This window comes from Neopsephotus bourkii, unplaced genomic scaffold, assembly GCF_033783945.1.
Source record: "Neopsephotus bourkii isolate Nb327-2 ecotype Australia unplaced genomic scaffold, CSIRO-AGI_Nbou_v1 NB_1189, whole genome shotgun sequence".
Classification (NCBI taxonomy): domain Eukaryota; kingdom Metazoa; phylum Chordata; class Aves; order Psittaciformes; family Psittacidae; genus Neopsephotus; species Neopsephotus bourkii.
The window spans coordinates 1,641,886-1,650,146 of record NW_026901674.1 but is presented as its reverse complement, the minus strand read 5'-3'; positions in this window follow the sequence as shown (position 1 = coordinate 1,650,146).

Sequence of the window (8,261 nt, the reverse complement as noted above, 5' to 3'; positions counted from 1 at the left end):
TGCAAATGGAAAGATATCAGCAGGATTTAGTGAGTTCCTCATGTACGTTTGTGCCCACTTGTAATGTCAGGCGACTGCATGACTGTTCTCTAAACAAGTTCTATTCCTGTTCTTACTCTGAGTGAGAGACTTCAACAACCTCTTTTCAGTGACCTTTAATCAGACTACTTTCTATGCTTGAAAAAGATCAAATCTAGACATTAAAAAAGTTCCGGGCAAACCCTTATTAAGCCTGCAGCAGTAGCCACGTGTATCACAGCACCATGGACCGCCAGAGGTCATCTTGTTCAGCCCCCAAAACACATGTCCCTGTCTCTTGCTGTACTTTATCTTCTAAATTTCACCAACTCGTTTGTTCCCTCTGCAGTAGTATTGGGAATTGGTCTTAGTTTGCTTCTGGTCAACAATGAAATCATCCTTGATATAATTGATTAAAAAAGAAAACAACTTTGGGAAGACAAATTTAACTCCAAGAAACAGCTGCAAAAGAACAACTTCAGAGGTTGCAAACCTGAGGCAGAAATGGGTCTGAATGGGAGGCTGAGAAGCTATCAACTGGTTTTGCTGCTGCAGTATGCGTTACCCTGGCTGCAGTAGACTTTTTCTAGTCACCTGTTTCCACACAGAGAGCTCTCCAGATCTCTCAGACACCCACTTACCCCAAAGAGAAAGGTAAAATTTCCACCAAAGCTCAGCAACTGCCATAGAATAAGCTGAGGCTCAGCCTCCATGTGTTAGGGAAACTAATGCTTTTCAGGTGGGCTATTTGGAAATTACATTACTTGAATGACTAGAAATCACCTACACTTGGATAAGCCTTACCTTAGGAAACAGTATGTCTTAAAGACCAAGAGGTTTAAGTAGCTTGCAGAAAATAATGCTTTTTTGGACCTGCATGCCTAAGATTCTATAGTTCCCTTACCCCTCTTAATCCTAAATGAAGAAAGCACTAAGGGATCTGAATATCTTGTCCTGTACATTTTTACATATGCAGTGAATACCTTTGAAATGTCCTTTGGGAAACTGCTTGTTTTTCACTACATTTGGAGACGGTTTCTCCCCACATTAAATGTTCTTGTGACTACATGAAGCTTAAAAGCAAATCCAGAGGTTTCACACCTATGTCAACTCATTGTTACTTGACCCTAAAAACCACAAAATACTTCAGCACATCACATTCAACACAGAAAGCTCAGTTAGGTTTTGATCCTATAGTCATTATGTGTCTGTTCCAGCTGGTAGCCCTGGATAGTTAGGGCTAATCATAGATTTATATATTTGCAGAATCAGGGATTAAATCTTTGTAACCTACCCAAGCCCAAATAAATGAGAACAATAACATTTTAGCCTTAAGCCTAATTTTGTTTTTAATTTGCTTTTTATGCTTTCAGCATTCAGTATATGAAAAATCTTTGATGGGTGAAGTTTCTTTATGAAAACCATCCTGCTCAAAAGGCAGCTGTCCCTGTTGAGGGGGGGTATAAAAGTTTACATGGAGAAAAGAGCTGCTGCAGTCTTTGTAAATTGTCTACTTACCTGTAGTCCTGGTGTGTATCATGTAAATATGTATTTAAGATTGTTGGTTTTTAAGCAAATAATGCTGATCTAATGAAATAGAAATGTTGCTATAGTTTATCATATATGTCTATATTTATAAGAAAGATGCTTAGCCCTATAGACTGTAAGTGCACTTCAGAAATGTGTGTAGTGAGAAACAAATACATCAGGTGTATGACAGCATGCATGTGCAGTAAATGTGTAGTAAAATATGATTCTTTTTGTTAAAGAAATACTACTGTACATGGTTTCAATGTACCCAAAGGCGTGAGTCTACAAAGATACATTAGGATAAATATCTCCATTTGGAGATATTGCTGAATACTGGGATTCTAGTCACCATAGTTGTACAGAGCTTTAAAGCAAAACCTTTTTAAGAATCATATCAACAGCAAAAAGTTGAAAGCCTCAATCCTCCTGGGATTTGGATCCAGCAAGAGTACCTAATGAAAAAGAAAAGCAGTGCTTTATCAAGGAGATGCCAGTGCATCCTAATGAGACATCAGTGGGAATGCAACATGGCCCAGGGTGTAAAGTGTAGCTTTCCTCTGCTGTCCATCACAGGCAGTCCTATTCAGTCACATTGCACTTACAGTACCTTGAGTTCTTGAACAGAAATTAAAAAAGCCCTGTTGGATATCAGGGTTTTACATTATCTTCTGACCACAATATCCTTATGCAAAGATAAGTAGTTTCTACTCCTTTTGCTTTACTAATGTGATCAATGAGCTACAGAGGAAAAAAAACCCAAAATCTCATTAATTGAAGGCTTTTTGTTAGGAAAAAAAAAGGCAGTGACAAGACTGGGGCAAGTTCTCTGTGCTCTGCCATCCAGCCCAGCCTCATTTGAGTAGAACAAACTACCTGCATCAGCCAGAGAAAAGAATGGGTCTTTTTATAACAGAAACCATAGGGCTTCCCTAAGATGTTTGGAAAACCATTATCACAGATTGCCTTGGCAAATAGAAATAGATAACTAAAAGGTGCCTTGATTTACCTTTATTTATACACAGGACATTTTTATAAACCTTAGATTTTTTTTTTTCAGTGTTTTTATTTTCTTAAGATCATTGTAGGATGAAAGATCCCATATGTTTGGTAATCACTTTAATTCATAGAATCATAGAATCCCAAACTGGTTTGGGTTGGATAGGACCTTAAGATCATCCAGTTCCGATCCCCTGCCACAGGCAGGGACACCTTCCACTAGAGCAGGTTTATCCAAGCCCCATCCAGGCTAGCTTTGAACACTGCCAGGGATGGAGCATTTAATTATTCCCTTCTGAATTCTTGCAGGAATGTAACAAATTGTCAGTCTCCAGCTGCAATTAGATGTAAACATTTTTCCCTAGATTAGATTATTAGACGATTATTTGCTTGTAAAAAATGTTAGGGGATGGTTTGATAAATCCTCACTGTAAGGTTAGTGAGGTTGCTTGGATAAGTAAGGACCATTCATATAATGAGAGGAATAAAAGGTCTAGCCCTATGTATGTAAAATTCTGTTTTGCTTTGCAAATAATGAAAACAGATGGTTTCTATTTCTAAAAGCACTTATCCAGTCTGAAGATAGTTCTGAAACAGCATTAATAACAGCTGCTGTACATAGGGCATGTTTTGATTATATTATTATAAATATACCATTATAATTTATTTCATTTTACTTTTTTTTTATAAAAATGAGATCTAATTGCAGGGGCTATTTACTTAGGGGAAAAAATGGCAATATAAAGAAAAGCTTTCCAAATTGCATGGATAGAGAGATGCACAGACTGATTTGTAATGACAACATGCTCAAGAGTGCCATGGATTAACATGGATTCCAGGGTCCCGTGTAAGCTAAATTGCATTACTCTCTCAAAAGGGCCACTCACGTAAAGGCAGAAATATAAAGTTCTGCTCTGCTATTACCTACAGTGTAAAGAAATAGTATACAAGAAATCTTAATCCTGACTTCAAATTTTGGAATAAAGGGGCCTGTGGTGTCTATGCTGTTTACAATGGCTTGTGCTTTGTGAATACATATCAGATGTTGTAATATATTTTTATTACATAGAGTTAATGGTTAATACAAAGTGACATATATAAATAAATACAGACTATATATGTATGTTATGATTTTGTTAAAGTTGCTGTTAATGAAACGTGGTTATGATCAATGACTTGGTGTGAACTATTTTTTCATGTAAAAGTTAACATTTCCAAAAGTCCGTTTCATTTCATTGTTGCAAAAGTCAAGTAATGTCATTGCAATGATGTGATCTGGTCAGTCCTGCTCATTTTTGGAAAACAAGTACTAACTTAGTTGCAATAGAATATTACTTCACTGTAATATGAGCAACACAAGTGAAATAATTGGAGAACCTTAATACATAAAACATGCATCTAGTCAATACACACAATGCGAATTAAATTTACCTGTTCCTTGAAATTTTGAGCACGTTTCACACTTGGTGAAACCAAGGTTTGGGGGAGAGAGTTATTTGTAGTGTGGAGCTCCCTATTCCTGCTCCCTGAGCATCGCTGCCCAACCAGAGGTCCCACAGAAAGGTCTCTGGGTGTTTCAGACTAATTCTGGACACCACCCAGGAGTCAAAGCCTGCAGAAGGAATAGACAGTAGTCCTCAAGAGCAGAGGTCTTTCACTTACAATGTGAAGTCAAAACACTTCATCCCAAATGTTCTTTTGCTCACCTGCTTTTTTTGACCAGGCTGCTCCAAGCCCCTGTGTCCAACCTGGCCTTGAGCACTGCCAGGGATGGGGCAGACACAGCTTCTCTGGGCACCCTGTGACAGCCAGGGAAGAGCTTCTGCCTAAGAGCTCATCTCAGTCTCCCCTCAGGCAGGTTCAAGCCATTCCCCTTGGCCTGTCCCTACAGGCCCTTGTCCCAAGCCCCTCTCCAGCTTTCCTGCAGCCCCTTTAGGCACTGGAGCTGCTCTAAGGTCTCCCCTTCAGGAGCCTTCTCTTCTCCAGGCTGCCCCAGCCCAGCTCTCTCAGCCTGGCTCCAGAGCAGAGCTGCTCCAGCCCTCGCAGCATCTCCATGGCCTCCTCTGGCCTCGCTCCAACAGCTCCACGTCCCTCTTGTGCTGCTGCCCCAGAGCTGGATCGGGGCTGCACGGGGGGTCTCCCCAGAGCACAGCAGAGGGGCAGGATCCCCTCCCTGAGCTGCTGCTCACGCTCTGGGGGTGCAGCCCAGCACATGGCTGGTTTCTGGGCTTAAGCGCACACTAAAGCTGGATCATGGGCAGCTTCTTGTCAGCCAACACTCCAAAGTCCTTCCCCTCATGGCTGCTCCATCCCTTTTACACCAGCCTGTAATTGCATTTGAGATGGCCCTGATTCAGAGGCAGGACCTTGCACTCAGCCCTGTTGAACTGCATGAGGTTCACACAGTCCCAGCTCTCCAGCCTGTCAAGGTCCCTCTGGATGGCATCCCTTCTCTCCAGCGTCAGCCTCGCCACACATCTTGGTGTCAATGGGAAACATCACAGCTTCAATAGAGGTGGGTATTTGATTGGTGAAAACAGCAAGTTCTCCAGTCTTTTTCCTGTAATCTCTAGTCAGAGATTTGAATTGAAGTTTAAATTCCACTCCAGTGCACAGATTAGGCCTCTTAAGGGCTCTTTTGCTTCCCTTACAGGTGTTAAATCTCTATTTCAGAAAAGAAGGAGACCCCAGAAGAGCTCACAATTCTCAGACATAGAATAATTTCTGATCTAACCAACATGATTACTTTATGATACATCTTTGTCTTTCCACCCTTTATTTCCAGCCTTTATTTCTACCTTTTATTTTAAACATCTCAGCAAATAAATGTCTGTTTTCCATCCTTCTTTGCGCGTGCTCTCCCTTCTTGTGACACACACACATAGATGGTTTCTGCAGATTAACACCATGCTCTCAGAAAGGCTGGCAGGGCTGCATGAAGTAAATGATTTATTCATGTTCAGCTCATAGCCACTTTCACTTTGTACTGAGGGCAAGGAACAGATCAGGCTCCAAGTGCACAGCTTTTGCTGTTGGTTTTGGAATGAGAAGCTGAAGACATTCCAGCTTTGCAAACCCTCACTGCCACAATAATGTCCTCACACAAGAGGAAGGCGTTTGCCAGCATCACAGGTCTGTCCTGGGCTCCAGGCTCAGATGAATACTCAAAGGAAACCTGCTAACACAATGTGAGAGATTCTGGGAGCCTGTTCCCTCTGAATCTGTGGGAGGTTTTATTTTGCTCTGGTCTCCATTACAACTGCTTCTTTTCATCCCTGTGGAAGGACCTAAATATTGCCTTTCACATTACAAAGGCTGATGCAAAGGAATAGTAATTCCTGGAAAGTTTTGCCTGGATGTTTAGCAGAGAGAATAATTACCCTGGAAAATGTAAGGAAATATAATTTCAAAGGACTTGCCATCCACTTGGTTATAAAACTTGGTTCTTCTGCCAGCATCGTGCTAGAACCCAGTTAGAAGCCTCAAGTCAACTTTTCCTCTCCAGAATTTGAAGGAAAGAAGCTGAAACGTCAACACCACAGTGGACGTGCATCCAGCATGGCTGGAATAAAACTATGTATTTCTTTATATGTATTTAGTTGCATGCACAATGTAGAAAAGGAGCCCAGCCAAGCCATCAGAGTCCATCTCTTTGGTCGGTCTGGCCCCACACACAGGAGCAGTACACAAGAAGGTAAATCTCAACACATCACCACAAGGCCAAGAGGCCTCTGAAAGGAAAAGGTTGTGAGACTTTCAGCAGTTTATGGGCCATTAGGTAACAACAGGCTGACCCAAACTGATATTATATCTCCATGTGTGGCTGTACAGACCATTTCCAACGGGCTTGAGCAGATATGCCATGCAAACGGTGCAGAAATACCCATATCTGTGCCATTTATTAGAATGATTTGTGTTAGTGTCTCCCAGTGTATTCCCAATGTATTCTTTGACAGAAAGACTCTAATGAAAGATAAAATTGAATAAAGCAAGCCAACACAAATATTGGGCAGTAAATAAGTGGCTATTCATGTTTAATGTTGTGTCAACAGAAACAAAAAGTGTTCCAGAGGAAAAGAAGATTAAACAACTACTCTTGAATGTAGGAAAAGTACTTTTGGAAGGAGACAATGCTCTGGAGATGCTTTTGTAGTTAAAAAAAGGAAAAGAGCTCCAGGCATTCCTGCCTTCCCTGTATTCTGCCTAGCATGTGTGTAGCTCTGGAGGCCTTCACTTTGATTAAACTGCAAATTCAGATCATTGCAGCACAGTATTTTCCAATTAATTATTAACCTTCAAGCCCCATATTTGAGTATGCATGTACTGAAATATTATATATGATCATCAGAATCAATTAAGTTTGATGGCACTTTTGAACGTGCACAGAGGCTTCAGCTGAAAGAAGCACTGAAAGGAAATGCTGCATATCAGCAATCTAAAGGAATCTAAATGACTCAGCTTTCCAGCTGAGGCTGGACATAGCTAATGTTATTTGACTTTGGGTTTTGGTGCCAACACTTTAAAATTGCAAATGCTTGTTTTCAAATTTCTTTTTTCTTTTCAGCATTTCCTGAAAGTGCTTGAAAAAGCCTGTTTCCAAGATGAAAAGTGATGTTCTGACATCTTTCCTAATGGTTTCATCATTACATCCGATGTAATGATTTAAAAATTAATACTTCACCTTTGCTGTCCAGCTATCATATTTTAACAACTGAAGCTGCATGTAATTTTGCTGCATCTCCCTATATGTGACGCTATTTTTGCTTTCATCAGTAAGCTTCTTAAACTGTAAAATAAATTATTATGTACCTTTTCTATAGTCCATAATTCCTTTTGATGTATATTAAATATCTTGATTTTCATGACGTATAGGAAGGAATAATGTTGGCTTGATTTATTCTGAACCTAATACTCCCCAAATATTAAATTTACCATTTGTTCAAATTCGCCATCACAGATTTCCCTAAGTTCTTGCAATAAACCTCTCATTGTGCTAGTGTTTGATGAATAGACTGACTGGCGAAGAATCCAGCCAAAAATAGTTTTATTATCTTATAGTTCCTACTTCTTTGTATTATAAAGCTTCCACTCCCAACAAGGAAACTGTCAAAATCCAATTGTTTCATTGAAAAACAGGTTTCTCTGGAATCTATACAGCTTCATATGAAAAATAAATGTGATATGAGTAGCTATGCCTGCAAAGCAGTAGCATCTGAACTCACTCTACTCTCATCAGTTATTACCTTTCAGACAAACTATACTTAAGGTCTTGCATTTCAGAAAGTGAACCCACATTTTCTCCCTCAAGGGCTGTCGGTCAGGACTGCTCACATTGTGTCCCAGGGTCTGTGTAGGGCACAGCATCTAAGCAAGGACCCAGCATTCTTGATGTCCATGTGTATCTGGGCTCCAGGTTAGGCTTCCCTTGGCATGCCTGTTTTGCAAAGAACATATTTCCACATTATCATCTACATCATCAAGTCCTGAAGCCATCACCCCAAAGTCATCATTGTTCAAATGGACAGGAGAGAAGACTAATTATATTAATGTTAAATGCATTTTCATCTTCATATTCAGCGTAAAAGCTGTCAATTAAACATATCAGACACCTTTAGGAAGTCCAATAACTTGATAACATAGGAAGCCAAATTTCCTTTTACCTTTAGGAAATTTAATATTTCTCAATAAATTAATGTAATCTGTTCTATTAAACATGC